Source organism: Kogia breviceps, chromosome 5 (assembly GCF_026419965.1).
Source record: "Kogia breviceps isolate mKogBre1 chromosome 5, mKogBre1 haplotype 1, whole genome shotgun sequence".
Taxonomy (NCBI): domain Eukaryota; kingdom Metazoa; phylum Chordata; class Mammalia; order Artiodactyla; family Physeteridae; genus Kogia; species Kogia breviceps.
In genome coordinates, this window is record NC_081314.1 from 111,099,545 (window position 1) to 111,115,446 (window position 15,902).

Here is a 15,902-nt window from a genome sequence, read left to right on the forward strand (position 1 = left end):
AAACTGTCACTATTTGCAGATGACATGATACCATATATTAAAATCCCTAAGTCTCCACCAAAAATCTATTAGAACTAATAAGTGAATTCAGTAAAGTTGCAGGATACAAGATTAATATACAGAAATCTGTTTCTTTACTATACACTAATAATGAAATATCAGAAAGAGAAATCAAGTAAACAATCCCATGAAAAAGAGTAAAATACCTAGGAAGAAATGTATCCAAGGAGGTGAAATAATTCTTAAAAGTATAAGACTTTGACAAATGAAGTTGTAGATGATACAAATAAATGGAAAGATATCCCATGTTCATGGATTGGAAGAATTATTATTGTTAAAATGTCCATACTATCCAAAGCAATCTACAGATTTAATGCAATTCCTATTGAAAAATCATGGCATTTTTCACGAAACTAGAACAGATAATCCTAAAATTTGTATGGAACCACAGAAGACCCTGATAGCCAAAGCAACCTTGAGAAAAAAGAACAAAGCCAAAGGTGTCTTGCTCTCTAACTTCAGACTATACTACACAGTTAGAGTAATCAAAACACTATGGTACTGGCACAAAGACAGACACATAGATCAATGGAACAGAATAAAGAGCCCAGAAATAAACACACCACATATGATCAATTAATCTATGACAAGGGAAAACAGTTTCTCAATAAGTGGTGCTGGGAAAACTGGACAGCTACATGTAAAAGAATGAAATTAGAGCATTGTATCATACCATATCCAAAAATAAACTCAAAATGAGTTAAAGACCTAAATGAAAGTCTAGAAATCATAAAACTTATAGAAGAAAACAGGCACTATGCTTCTTGACATAAATTTTGGCAACTTCTTTTTGTATGTGTCTCCTCAGGCAAGGGAAACACAAGCAAATATAAACAAATGGAATCTGATCAAACTCAGAAACTTTTGCACAGCAAAGAAAACAATCAAGAAAGAACAAAGGCAACATATTGAATAGGATAAGGTATTTGCAAATAATATGTCTGGTAAGGGTTTAATATGTGAAATGTATAAAGGGCTCATAAACTCAAGGTCAAAAAACAAACAACCTGATTAAAAATTGGCAAAAGACCTGAATAAGCAATTTTCCAAAGAAGACATATGGATCTACAACAAGTACATGAAAAGTTTCTCATCGTTGCTAATCATTAGGGAAACACAAATCAAAACCACAATGAGAATGGCTATCATCAAAACAATAAGAAATAATAAACACTGGAATTGATATGGAGAAAAGAGAACCCTTGTAGTGTTGGTGGAAATGTAAATTGGTATAGCCACTGCAGAAAACTGTATGGAGGTTTCTCAAAAAATTAACAGTAAAACTATCAATACCATATGAACCAGTAATTCCACTGATGGGTATATATCTGAAGAAAACAAAATCACTAATTTGAAAAGATATATGCACCCCAATGTTCAAAGCAGCATCATTTATAATAGTCAATATATGTAAACTACCTAAGTATCCACCAACAGATGAATGGATAAAGATGTGGTATAAAACTCAGTTTGTAAAACAAAAGAATGAAATCTTGCCATTTGCAACAACTTAGATTGACCTGGGAGGTATTTATTATGATTAGTGAGATAAGCCCCACAGAGAAAGATAAATACTTTATATTTTCACTTATATGTGGAATCTAAAAAATAAAATGAGTGAGTATAACAAAATAGAAACTGACTCACTGATACGGAGAACAAACTAGTGGTTACCAGTGGAGAGAGGGCAAGTTAGGTGAAAGGAATTAAGAGGTACAAAACTAGGTATAAAATAAATGATACAGGAATATAATGTTCAGCACAGGGAATATAGCCAATATTTTAAGGTAATTTTAAAAAGAATATAATTTATAAAAATATTGAATCACAATGTTTTAAAACAGAAACTAGGGCTTCCCTGGTGGCACAGTGGTTAAAAGTCCACCTGCCAGTGCAAGAGACATGGTTTCGATCCCTGGTCCGGGAAGATCCCACATGCTGTGGAGCAACTAAGCCCATGCGCCACAACTACTGAGCCTGTGCTCTAGAGCCTGCGACTCACAACTACTGAAGCCCACGTGCCTAGAGCCTGTGCTCTGCAACAAGTGAAGCCACTGCAATGAGAAGCCCACACACTGCAACGAAGAGCAGCCCCTGCTCCCTGCAACTAGAGAAAGCCTGCGCGAAGCAACGAAGACCCAACACAGCAAAAAATAAATAAATTAAATAAATTTATAAAAACAGAAACTAATTTAATATTATAGATCAACTATAATTCTATTAAAAATCCATCAAAAATAAAAGAAAAAGAAATGGAGCCTGTAGAGTTTCTCTGCAGCTCATATACAAAACTGAGTGAAGGAAGAAGTACGCCTGGTTATGGACAGATCAGAGTGCAAAAGATTTGCTACTGGCAAAAATTTGAATTTTTCGACCATTAGCACTGTGATTACATGTCTGTATATGTAGTCATTTTCTACATTGTAGTAATTTCCTTTCTCTCTATCTTTAGTTCAGCAAATATTTATTCAGTACTTATATCTACTAGGAGCTGAGAAAGCAGTAAGTATATAAAGATGCCTTGCACTCTGTCCCTGACCATGGGATGCCTGTAGACTAAAGGCAGAGAGGCTTATAAAAGTATATAAGTTGCAAAGCATAAGTGCTACAGCAAAGATATGAACAAATTGCCCAGGAAGAGAGAAGGAACAAGTAAGTGATACTCAAAAGTGGAATCAGAAATAGGTTGCTGCCATTTATCATTCTTTGTTGAATTTTTTTTCTAGCTAGGCAGAGTCTGCACTTTTCATTTTTTATATCAATGATTTTTTCCTTTATAAAGATATTTCTTATATTTTTATCATCTTCAGGATTCTATTCCAGAAACTTTTTTCATTATCCTCTTTAAAATTACTTATTTGCTAAATGTATCTTTCATTTTTAAATTATAACGTGAATATTAATAGCTAAGTCTTTTTCCTGAGTTTTACATTAAATTTTTTTCAGCACTGGAAAAAAAATGATTTGAAATAATAAAAAAAGCCACTGATCTACCTCCAAATAAAACATTGAATAGGAACACTACAAATCTTAAAGTCACCTGAAGTAAAACAAAATTTTATAAGGTGAGGCTCTAAATAGACCAGATGTCTCAAATGGGCTTTTTTAGATTAACACATTTGAATGCATTCCTCTATGCGTAAAAAATTTACAGTTTCATTCTTCACTATTGAAACAGCGTTGGATACAAAAAAAGATAAGTTCAGGTACTTACTAGCCCATAACAAAGGAAAATATAATAATCTTTTTACATCTTAATTCTCCTGCTCTATGAAGCTATAAATTATTCTATGCACACACACACACACACACACACACACACACACACACACACACACACATACACACACACACACACACACACCAGACAAAAAAATTGGAAAACTTAAATAGAATAAAGCACAATCAACTTGTCTCTGTTCAGGCACATTGTCTTTGTGAAGTCATTTTTTAATAGAAAAGACTACTTTCTACAACTTGGACTAACTTATCCATGTTAGCTATTTCTTACTTTGCCCATTTCAAAGTATGGATAAGAATTCTTAACTATTTCTTACTATATCATGAGGATTAATGATTCTAAGAAGCTTTCAAGATGGAATTTCTTTCAAGTATAAAGCATTATCAATAATAAAGGAATAGGAAATTAAACCATAATATCCTTGACCATGATGACAAATTGGTGTCCTGATGGACATAAGTGGCATTTCATATACCTGGCTGTAAGGCAGATTTTGTAGTTCACCATTATTATTCTACCCAGGTAAACAGATGATACTCATAATGAAACTTACACACCGCCACCTAAACACATGTGTATAGAACACACACACACACACACACAATCAAATCTTACATGTTCTCTACAAGTTTACCCAAGAGAGAATTTAATCTCATGAGTGGATTAGAATTGATGTAAAACTGCTTCCACATCTTCAGAATTCAAAAACAAGATAAGTTGAGCCCAAATAATATACTTGCATTTTGAAGGCTATATCTCATATTTTTATTTTATTTTATTAATTTATTTATTTTTGATGTGGACCATTTTTAAAGTCTTTGTTGAATTTGTTACACTATTGCTTCTGTTTTATGTTTTGGTTTTTTGGCTGTGAAGCATGTGGAATCCTAGCTCCCTGACCAGGGATTGAACCTGTACCCCTGCACTGGAAGGTGAAGTCCCAACCACTGGACTGCCAGGGATGTCCCTATATCTCATATTTTAATGTTTTAGAAATCTTTGAGAGTTAACCTATAGTAAATGACTGTTGCATAAAACCATGAAATGTCATATTTTAAAATTATGGGATACTAATTAAAATATGAATTAAAAATCAATATCCTCAGAAAAATATGCATAACACTTTTGCTGATAAGAGAAACAGCTATATCTTTCAAGTCAGGCCCAATTCCATGATCAGTTAAGTAGGAAACTTAAGTGTCTTGCCAGCATATAAGTGACGATCTAATATGAAAAGACACACACGCATTTGTAGGAGAAGCACAATTAATTTTGATATGTTTAAATAAGAGGGTACTTCAATCAAACTATATATTCCAAACAATTCTCTGTGACGCTTTTGATTCAGAAGTTTAGAGATGATAACACTGATGAGAATGTGGATAGTAAAATATCAAAACTGGCAGGACACAACTGCAATTTAGAAAAGAAATTAGATTTCCCTGCAAAATAGATTAGGAGAGGAAGTGGAGACAAAGTGTCATAGAACACAAAAACAATTCAAGCAACCCTTTAGAAACTGGCAGAAGTAATTGCACCTCTGCTTAATGAAGTGAATGATTTAGGGACAAACTCTTCAGGTTTTAAATAGGGCTGGAGGGGAGGAATGTAAACTAGTTACCTAGCAAACTGCTTGAGGATTTTAAAGTCTTCATGCGCAGCATCTCATACTTCCCTTGCATTTCTGTAGTTCTAATACTTCTAATATTTGATTAACTCAAAATGGAAAATATTTTAATTAAAAATGTTTAAAGACATAGTTAACAGATAGCTATTCAGGTGCAAAAAAGGTGCAAACAACATGACAGTGGTACCTTAAGTTGACCAGTAGAGGCAAAGTTGAAATCACTCTCACATTTATAATCATCTAAAATATTCATCAAATTTCTATTAGCTGCCAAACCTCTTTCTAAGCTGTGGGGATAACCTTCACAGGTCTGGCATTCAAGTGGAAGTAGATAGAAAACAGAGAAAAAAGAAACAGCAAGAAAGTTACAGGGAATATTGGAGGGTGCTACATGTTATGGAAAGAATGAAAGAGGGGAGGGAGCTAGGAACTGCCTGGGTTGGAGATGAGGGTTGAAATACCAAGAGATGGTCAGAGGAGGGTTTACTGAAAAAGTGACCTTAATGAAGGGGACTTGAAGGAGACAAGTGTTCAAACCTCTTAGGTATCTGTGGAAATAGTTTCCAGTTGGAGCTTGCTGGTACAACTGTCCAAAACTAAAGCATCTCAACTACTCCAGGAATGTCAAGGAGCAGTTGGAGGGCAGTGAGTGAGAAAGAGAAAGAAAGGGAGAGTAGGAAATGAAGACAAAGGAAAAGACGCAGGTTGGGTAGAGCTTTGTAGGCCATTAGAAACCTATAGTTTTACTCTGAGTAAAACGCATAGGATACTTCTGAGCAGGAGGTGATATGGTTGCATAGAACAATTTCTAATTTTAAAAGTGTGAAATCACTTCCATTAATATTTATATAAAAGGTCATAATATATACCATAGGTATCTTATCTTCCTAATTTGATCTCTTGTTTAAAACTATTTCAGTGGAACACACTATAACACTGTGGAGTTAGAGTACAGGGCTATGGCAGATATCTGGTTTTCTCCCTAAATTCACTCCACCTTTTGCCCACAGTAGTAACATGGCTAGCTGGGCACATTGTCCTCCAGTTGTGATTGTATTTCTTTCCTTCCCTCCCTCACAGATAGGTGAGGCCTCGTGAGTGGTTTCTGGCCACTGAATGTGAGTGATAGTGTCCTCTAGCAGCTTCTGAGATTCATCCTAAAGAAAGAGGGCCACACATAATGTGTCCCTTATTTTTCCCTGAATCTCCATTCTGTTAAATGACAGCAGCATTTCACAGTGCTTGAGTTGCTTTCTAAGCTCATTTGTGCACTTTAGCTTTAGCTTTCTGGACATTTATAAAGTGTGATGATGATATTGTGGTTAAGAGTGTGGGCTCTATTGCAAGAATGCTCTGCTTCAAATTCCAGTTTTGCCCCTGGCTTAGCTGTGTGATCTTCAGCAAACTACTTACCTTCTCTATGCTTAAGTTTTTATTACCTGTAAAATGGGGTTGTCGTGAGAATTAAATGACTTAATTCATAAATAAGGTATAAAAGTGCCTCACAATAGTATACCTCAGTGCCATTGTAGCTGCTTTTATCATGTGTTTTAGTAGCAAATAAACACTTTCATCTCAATATTATAAATTAGGCCCAAAATATAAATCTTTGAAAATCACAGTCACCAAGTTTCACAATTTCCTTTCTTAAGAAGTGGGGAAGGAGTTTTACCTAAAATAGCCTTTCTATGTGTTTTCAAGGCCACAATAACAAGACATAACTGCTTCTCTGTCAGATTTAATCCAATTTGTACTTTATATCCAAGTTCCCAAACAGCTGTTGTTTGCCCTTGTTACCAGCACCACAATAATGCCAAGCACACAATAGCTGCTCAGTAAGTTTTCTTTGAGTAAATACATGAAATTATAGAGAAATCAAAATCTTTAAGACCTCGAGGACTTAAATAATCTTTAGCTCTGGTCTTTGTTTTCAGACCATTAAATAAAGCTTCTCCAAAGTCAAACCTAGTACAATTTAGAGGCAGCTACTTCTGGAAAGTATTAGTATAAAGAGCCTTTTCCTGATGTAAACTTCACAAATGAGTAAGTACAAAGATAAGAAACAAAACAACAATGTTATTATATCTTTATCCGGGGATTACTTCTAGTATACTATGCTAAGGCTACTGCTGACACACAGAAAAAGACTTGGAAAAATAAATAAGCAAAAAGCTTTTTTTAATGCTGTTAGAATCTAAGTTTTAGTTAATGTGCCAAGGCAATGTTACTGCCAGAATATGGCCAGCCTGGTGGAAAAGAACCTAGAGGACTCAGTTTGAATATGTACTTTCCTTTGAGCAAAGTTAGAGGAAGAATGTTTTGGTACCTTGGAGAATATGGTGTCAGTTTATAAACACTCCATTTAGACCAAGTCTGCATTCTTTGGAGGGAAAATTAAAGGAAACCTTTTTATAAAGAACAGAGAAACACAGGATACAAGCAATGCTACATCTGGGTGTAAAGGTGTTATGCTGTCCTTTTCATTTGTTTTTATCTTTGTACAGTGGAATTATGGGCAGTTTTCCTCTTTTTTTGAACTTCTCTGTACCTTCCAACTTTTCCATAAGGAGCATACTTTTTTAATAATCAAAAACAAAAAAATACCAAGTGAGAAAGCAAGCTTGCAGGAACCTAAAACTTTCAACTAGATAGGTAATGTTATCTGAAATTGACATAAATGAGATAACTTTCTAAATATTTTAAAAATAAGTGAGGATAGGCTGGAGAAAGAAACAGATTGAGTGAGTTAGTAAAATACTGTGCTGATATTGTGAATATTGCAGAAGGAGTAAAAACCTAGAAGATACATGGGATAGAGCCAAGAATTAATAAAGAAGGCTCATCTTCATGACAAAAAGGTAAAGAAGAAACACTTGAGCCTGTGAAATAGATTATGGGGTTTCAAATTATGGATTTTTAAATTGAGGAATTTCAAATTTCAGATTAAAGGGATCCCGAAAGATCAAAAGTAACAAGGTATGAACAAGCCGTTTGACTTTGGGCCAGCTACCTAATATCAGTTATTTCATCTTTAAAGGGAGATATCATCTACCTCTAAGAATGTTTATGATGATTTAATTAGGTAATATGTGGCAAACAGTCCTCATCAAATTTTTTCCTGAATCTGGTGGTATAGGAAGGGAAGAAGAATAACACAAATAAGTTTTAACCTATCTTAAAGAAAGGAATTCAGAGTTATTTGGTTAGCATGAAAAATTAATAGAAGAAATTAAAGTTAGATATTAAAAGCTGCTTGATGTTTTTTCAAAAACAAGTATATTATGAATATCTTCTAATAACTAATTTCTAATAAACTATATACTATATAAATAAAATGTAAAAGAATAACAATAAAAATAATCTTACAGTGATGTATAACATATTACACAATTCAGCTACTATAGCATCAAATATAAACCTGCTAATTTCCTTTAGTATAGATGGCAACAAGAATAAAACTAAGAATATATAAAATGTCATTGGAGTGTTAAACTCTAAAATCAACACTATGGATTCTGAGATAGCCAACATCACCTTGACAAGATAGAATGAACGTGAACAAAAAGAAATACAAATTTCCAGGAGCCAGCCCTAACCAGGCCACTTAGTGTGCCAAATGGGAAGGTGGTGTTCTTTGAGAGAAAACATTTATCCAATTTCATGACAATCTGTCAACATATGTGGACATGGGAGTCTGGGACTGGGAAATCTTTGAATTATTAGGGGGAGAAGAATTGCTATGATCTCAGGCTCAGCCAGCAAGCTACCTTCAGTCAACTTGCTTCCCATGAAGGTTGCCTTCAGGGAGAGAATGTGCTGGTATGCAAGCTGCAACTATTTCTTTCACTTAGCTCTTATATTTATCGTTTAAATTCATAAATTAGCATTCTGCTCTTTACCTGTCATCCTTGCCTCATGGCATTTGTTATTCTAATAAACTGTCACAAAGACAAGGTTAGGTTTAATATCCAGAAGATTGAGGGTTGAGTCCTTTATCACACCAGCCTAACTTCCCCAAGATTCTCCCTCAACCACCCACATTTATTTTTAAAACAAACATAAATATATATAATATATAATGTGTATATTATATATATAATAAACCTCAACTGTGGTACTTTTCAATGTTAATCATCTATTGTTGATATACCTTTATAATCAAAAGATCAACTACTTGGTTCAAGTCAACTTTGACAGCAAATACAAGAAATAAAAAAGATTATTATTTTGGTGAAGTGATTAAAATAGTTAAACCATGTTATGCTATAATAGTAACCAATATGGTAAATCAAAAAACATAAACATGATACAGTTCATATTTAGAAAATTAGCTGATGTAATATATTGGAGAAGACGAAGATCATTGAAAGGAGACCAATCAGGAGATGGTTAAGAGTAATAAGGACCTAATCGTTAGTAGGGATGGATAGAGAGAAGAATTGTAATTAGGAAACTCTTAGTATGTGTTTTAGATTGCAAGTACCAAAGCATCCTGGTAGACTAAGCAGAAAAGGAGTTTACTGAAAAGATATTGGGTAGCTCAAAAAACTGAGAAAGCTAGATAACTTTTATCAGGTTCCCAGCTGAGCTTTCAGTAACAAGGGTACAATCTTAGCTACCAAAGTGACCTGATGAGAAAACATTCCTTTTCCACTGAAACCACTGATGGTGATGATATGCAGCTAGCATCATTGCCATTAACTAGAGTTTACTATCACTACTACTTCTTTTCCAGGATCCTGATCTTCTTACACGATCGTTGTCAGGCACCTCTGGCATCACCCCTAGCCAACACAGTGGATTCTGTATAGAAACTCTTTCCTTAGTTTGCTTATTTTTGAATTAGACCCTCAAACAAGTCTATTTGTTACAGATCAGGTCCTAGACAACAGCATATGGTAATAGGTTTATCAATATTGGGTTTTTTTCAAGGCAACCACAAATATAGTTTTCTTCCTATAAACTTGTAAAGAAAGCACAAAATATTGATAATAAAAATTATAAGCTAAGAAAGCATAATTCCTTACATAAGAATTAAGTATAGTGTATATAAACTGAATCTAAATGCTTCTGATTGAATAATATTTTCATACCTAGGAATGCCTAATCCTGAACAAAACAAGGAAAACACTAATATAATATTCAGCAACATCCAGTTATCAAAGTAATATATTCCATAATGCTTATTTTTAATTCATCTATATTAGTTATAAAATAAAACAAAACCCAACAAAATCACCTTCTTAACTTTCTAAATTTATGAAATCTCTCTTTTTCAATCTCAGAAGTTGTACTTTAAAAAAAAAATAATTCTTACTCTTTAGTGAAAATCAGTTCAAGGGTTCAGAAAGTGTCCTGTGGAATTCTTCAGTCTTGTTGCTGCATTTCCCACTGCAGTGCTTTTTGAATGTGTTAAAGTGATGTAATAATCTCTCCTTCACAGCCCCAGCTCTCTACTTCGGCTGGACCCTTCACCTTGGTGATAATGTGCCCATCTCCCCAGACACCTAGCTGACCTCACAGCATTTAAAGTTCTTCATAATGCAAGGCCTCTGGTATCTGCCAGAACTTTTCCATAATCATCAAAAATACTTGTGTAAATTAATCCAGATCTGGACCTTATATTACAAATAAATGAATTAAACACTCTGCCAAGTAAATTATTTTATGTTATAATTCAAGTATAAGAACTAGTCCTTGAAAAACTTGAAATTTCAATGCTTGGGAATCACTTCTGAGAGTTTTACACGTTAAAAACAGGCAACCAATATTTCAGTACTGGGACAAAGATGCCTTTGTTATGGCAAAGATGCCCTAACATCACCATATGCTGGTGATGTTAGAGATTGAAAAAATTATCTGCAAAAGATAATGGGAGGAGAAACCCACATGACTGATAGGTGACATTTTTAAAAAGATATCTCGAAAGATTCTTGCATCTTAAAATTAAATGATAAATTTCTCATGGTGTTAAAGGGAAAAAGAAGTATATCAAGTATATTAAATTTAACTTAAATGATTAAACAATCAAATGCTAATCGAATATTTTGTAAACTGAGATGTTTACAGCAGCTGTTAGAAAGCAATGAGGTCATTTTTTAAAAGTTCAGTCTAAAAGAAACAAACAAGGAAAAATAAATAAAAACACACAAAATAGAACAGATGTAGACATATTGAAATAGATATGCTAAGAAGTAGAATGCTCAAAAAACCAAATGCTATCTTTTCCACTAGAAGTGAAGTCTAATTTCTTAGATTATTCTTTAGTATTTCTTCTTATTTAACTTTCAAAATTTCATACACTTAGTATTTAAAAATCAGTCAGTACTATAAGGATAACCTCATTGTTATCTTCAGAGAGTAGGTTGAATTTAACTGCTGAGTTCACTACACTATCCACAAATAGAGTGCTTTTTCTTCCCATACATAGCTCACCTAGCTAGGTTCCATAGTCACTTCAAAATGGTTGGCTTCAAAAGGATTGCCTTGAGTTAACCTGCAAATGTGAGTGATAGTTTCAAGGTGCAATTCAAGATTTAATACAATTCATTAATCATTGAAATAATGGAGGTATCCATAGAACATCAATTAATCACTTTTAAGAAATGTTCCATCTCTCAAAATACCAATTTTAACGGGTGTATTTAAGTTACATTTAACACACAATTTAAAGTGATCATTAAATCAAAGAATAAGGTATATGAGTTCTCTCACAGAGTGAGGGGAAAATAAGTTGATTTATCAAATAAAGTGCTAGAATTTCTCGCTGAGTTTTGCTCCAGGAAGCAAATGAATTCTCTTAATTTAGCTATTGTTATCAACTTATTAGGAAGCTGACAGCTTGAATCACTCTAAGAAGTGAATGGGTGAGATCTCCACCCACTGCCCCAAGGATTTTTGCATTTTCAGTGGATAATTTTTTAAATTTTTAAAATTTTTAAATCAAATCATGACAAGGAGGCATTTTTGAACTAGGATAGATTTTTTTTTTAGACTGTTAAATCTTACTTAACAATCTCAAATTCTAATTAGTCTGTTTGGTCTGCTATGACAGAATACTGTAGACTAGGTGGCTTATGAAATAGAAATTTATTTTCCACAGTTCCGGAGGCCAGGAAGTCCAAGATCAAAGGACCAGTAGATTCCTTGCCTGGGGAAAGCCCACTTCCTGTTTCATCTAAGGCAGTCTTCTTGCTACAACCTCAAATGGCAGAAGGTTCAAGGGAGCTTGCTAGGGTGTCCTTTAGAAGGACACCAATCTCATTTATGAGAGCTCAGTCTTCATTACTGAATCACCTTTCAAAGCCCTCACATCCTAATACTATCACATTGGGGAAAGGTTTCAACATATGAAGTTGAGGGGTACACAAGGTTCCAATCTAGCAATTCTATTTTCAGATTACTCCTGCTCTTGGTAGCACTTCTTTGTTCACATGTTCTTTTTATATGTATATATGGGAAAACTTGGCTTTAGGAAAATTTTCTGAAGCCATAGAGAATTTGGGAGAATAAGGAAAGTCCTTCTATCATAAACAAGTCATAGATTATTATCTAGGTCAATTTCTGCTTTTCAAATAAAAAGAAAACCACAATTTTGTTAAAGGTTTGCATTTTAACCTGTACATTTGGAAATAAATAGTTCATATCTTATTTAATTTGACACTTACTCTGACGACTAGGTAAATGGAAGTATTTCTTCTCTTTGTCCTACACTCTTTCATTTCATTACATGATACTGATGACAAGCTTTTCACCTAGATTGCAGCTAGCAGGCTTGAGAATCGTCTGCCAGAAGTGATTAATACCAATCAAACAGAGTTTGTTCAGTTTGAAAGACTGGCAGAAAACATTTATCATCTTCTTAAGGCATTAAAGTTCCAGATTGGCTCTGTGCTTGAGATAAACAGGAGATAAATGCATTTGCTCCAGTGTTCCCCTTGTTATTACATTTATTGAGCCTATTTTCCCAAGCAATGAAAGTAACTGTGCTCACTCTTTCCAATGGCCTTCAAGCTTAAATGGCATACATTTAAAATCTTTCAGTAATAATTATAATGTCCAAATCTTAAATTAGGGAGAAACTAGGTAACACCCAATAAGACAAAATGTCTCCCTCAAACTCTTTCTGAGATCTCTTCTTAGATAATGAAATATAAATCAGATGTTACCAACCTCACATGTTGAGGCATTTGTTTATGTTTCCCTGGTGTTGCCTTTTAGTATAAAACAAGTGCACTGTACTATTTTGTATCTCTCTAATGCGGGGGAGGGGAGATGCAAGAAAGGTACAGGCCAATACTACCAATCCTTTCTGTTTCAACGGGTGAAAGCAAGTAGCTGAGATAGACCCAGAGGGGACAGAATGATAGCAATGAGCAAAGCAAGAATGTAACATTTGCTAATCTCTTACTGCTGTCCCGTCTCACCTACACACCTGCCCTGCGCCACTAGCACTGACCTGTCCCAGCTCTAAATTCCTCAGAGTTCACACCCCTTCTCCCCTGATGTGCACCTTCCATACCTAACCCTGTTTACTTCTATGTGATCATCTCTAGGTCTGGACATAATGTAGTTTTCCTCTTCCTCTAATCTCTTTCCAGTCTATTGTTTTGTGTAAACTCTGTCAGGCTTTCTTCAAAACATTTATTTCTCTTTTATTTTTAAGGGTCTCTGTTGCAGTTAAAAATAAACATTAAAATAAGACTTTCTGCTATATTATTTTAAAATATCCTCAAGGCAATGTGTTCCAGGCTTCTCAGTGACTAGGGAAAGAGCATAGACAAGAAAAGGAAAGCACACGTGGAGAACACACAACCATCACCTCATTGTTTGTCCTTTCCTTCACTTAGTAAACATTTATCCAGCAGTTGCCTCAAGTGTCCAAGCCCTCAAGGGGCTCACTGACTAATGGGCTAGACAAAACAAAGAAATCAATCCTCACAATACCTTACGTCAAAATAAGTGTATGTACACAGTGTATATCTAAGAGGCCCACAGAGTGTGTTTAGAAGGACACCCAACTGTTAAAGAAGAACAAGAGTCATGGAAGTTCCATCTAGCCCAGTGGAACTGAGCAGTAGGTGCCAAGACAGAGGCATGAAGGAGCAGGATAAACATAGGGATTGAAAATTGGTTCAGTTTTCCCACTTATGACAGATGGTGAGTTGGGAACAGGAAGAAGAGTTTTGATAAGGAAGGGTCTTATTTGTCATGATAAGACATTTGAACATTATCCAGAGTCAGTGAAACTATTATCAAATCTCAGAAATATTTTAAGCAGGGAATAATATAATTAGATTTACAAACCATAAGGTTAATCACTGTAAGTTTAAAGGATGATTGGAGAGAAAAAAGAAAACAAAACAGGAGACAGTTTACTGCAGTTATCTAAGAGAGAAATTATGAGAGCTCTAAAGCAATGGAAGCAGATATTTTCAATTCAGGTTTTCAATACAGAAACCCAATCAACCCATATTTATACATAATGCTGTTTTTCTAATTAGCTACTGCACAGATTTATGCAAGGTAGTCATCATCAAATGCTATTGCTCTTTTGAAATTCCTACTCTGAAACACACAGTGGTTGTGGTGGTTGCAATTTGGGGAGAATACCCTCTTTCCCATGGCAGAGGTCAAGTATTGACTAGTGCCACAGGAGCAAACCTGGCAATTAGTTAATAAATTCAATCTAAATCTTGTTTTATCCTTTGATGACCTTAAAATATGAAAATGTCTAAAAATTAGTCTTACCTAAAAGTTCTGCTTTTGACTTGATAAATGTAGCTTTAAGAAAACCGTACTAAAAGGTAGCCAGAAAGTGCTCTGTAACACAGTCCTTCAACCTAGACACATAAAATAAGCTTAAAATCCAGTTATCCCCTTCCAATGAGCTTGGGATTCCTACTTGCTACAGAAGCCATAAACAGTTTCTTGCTAAACAGATTTTAGAATAAGTCACAAGTAGAAAACTGTGAAGGTGGAAGATCAGAGTTAGTACTTCAAATACTTACTAAAAAGCATGTGTTGCCTGAAACTGTACTCAAGTCAGATCCTTTATTAACCACTTTCTTTTCTTCTGGAAGATAGGATTCAACTATAAATTGTTTGGATAGGCTACCATCTCCACATTAATATACCAAGACTTTCATCTTCCCACACCGAAGTGTGTTTCTTAATACAACTCAAAAGACATCGAGTATCTTATCCAACCTATTCGTCAATTCTAAATGGGATTTGACGTTAAGAGGTCAGCATTGTTTTTCCTCATAGATGACTAACAAATTTACAGAGACATAAGTTCACCGTTCTCACATGGATCACTGCACAACAGACCAGTGTTTTTAGATTGTAACATTTAGATTTTAGTTATTAAATGAAAGTGGAAACTCAGGCTGTGACAAATTGCTTGGTGCCTAAACAATGATCCAGAGAGATACCCAGAAAGAAAGCCAACATGTTTCCAGGTTTCAAGAGGAAAACTTGGCCAATAATAATGAAGTTACATAATTTTGGGAAATTTTATGAAATTCAGATATTAGAATAAATTAAACTATGATTTAGTCTTAACGTTTCATTGGTTTACATGAAATTCTTCTTTGAAATTATAATGCATTTCAATTTTTCTTAAAATGTTCATAAAGCTAACATTCATAGCATAAAAGTAAATATTTATACAATCATAGTTTATTTTGTCATTCTCTAACCTCTTAATTAAATTCAACAACTTAAGAGCATGGGAAATTAATTGCCTTTTTACTGGAGAAACTAAACAAATGAAGAGAAAAATCCATGTGCATTTCCAGTGAAAAGTTGATTCATAGTTTTATGGCTATATCTGCATTAAGTCATGATTTCAAATGAAGAAATTACTCATGTATTCCAATGTGCCCAAATTCAGGCAAGATTTGATTTAAGACAAGTGATTTAGATATGGCTTGTTCATAGGAAAAATCAATAGTGGCATATTTTGTCACA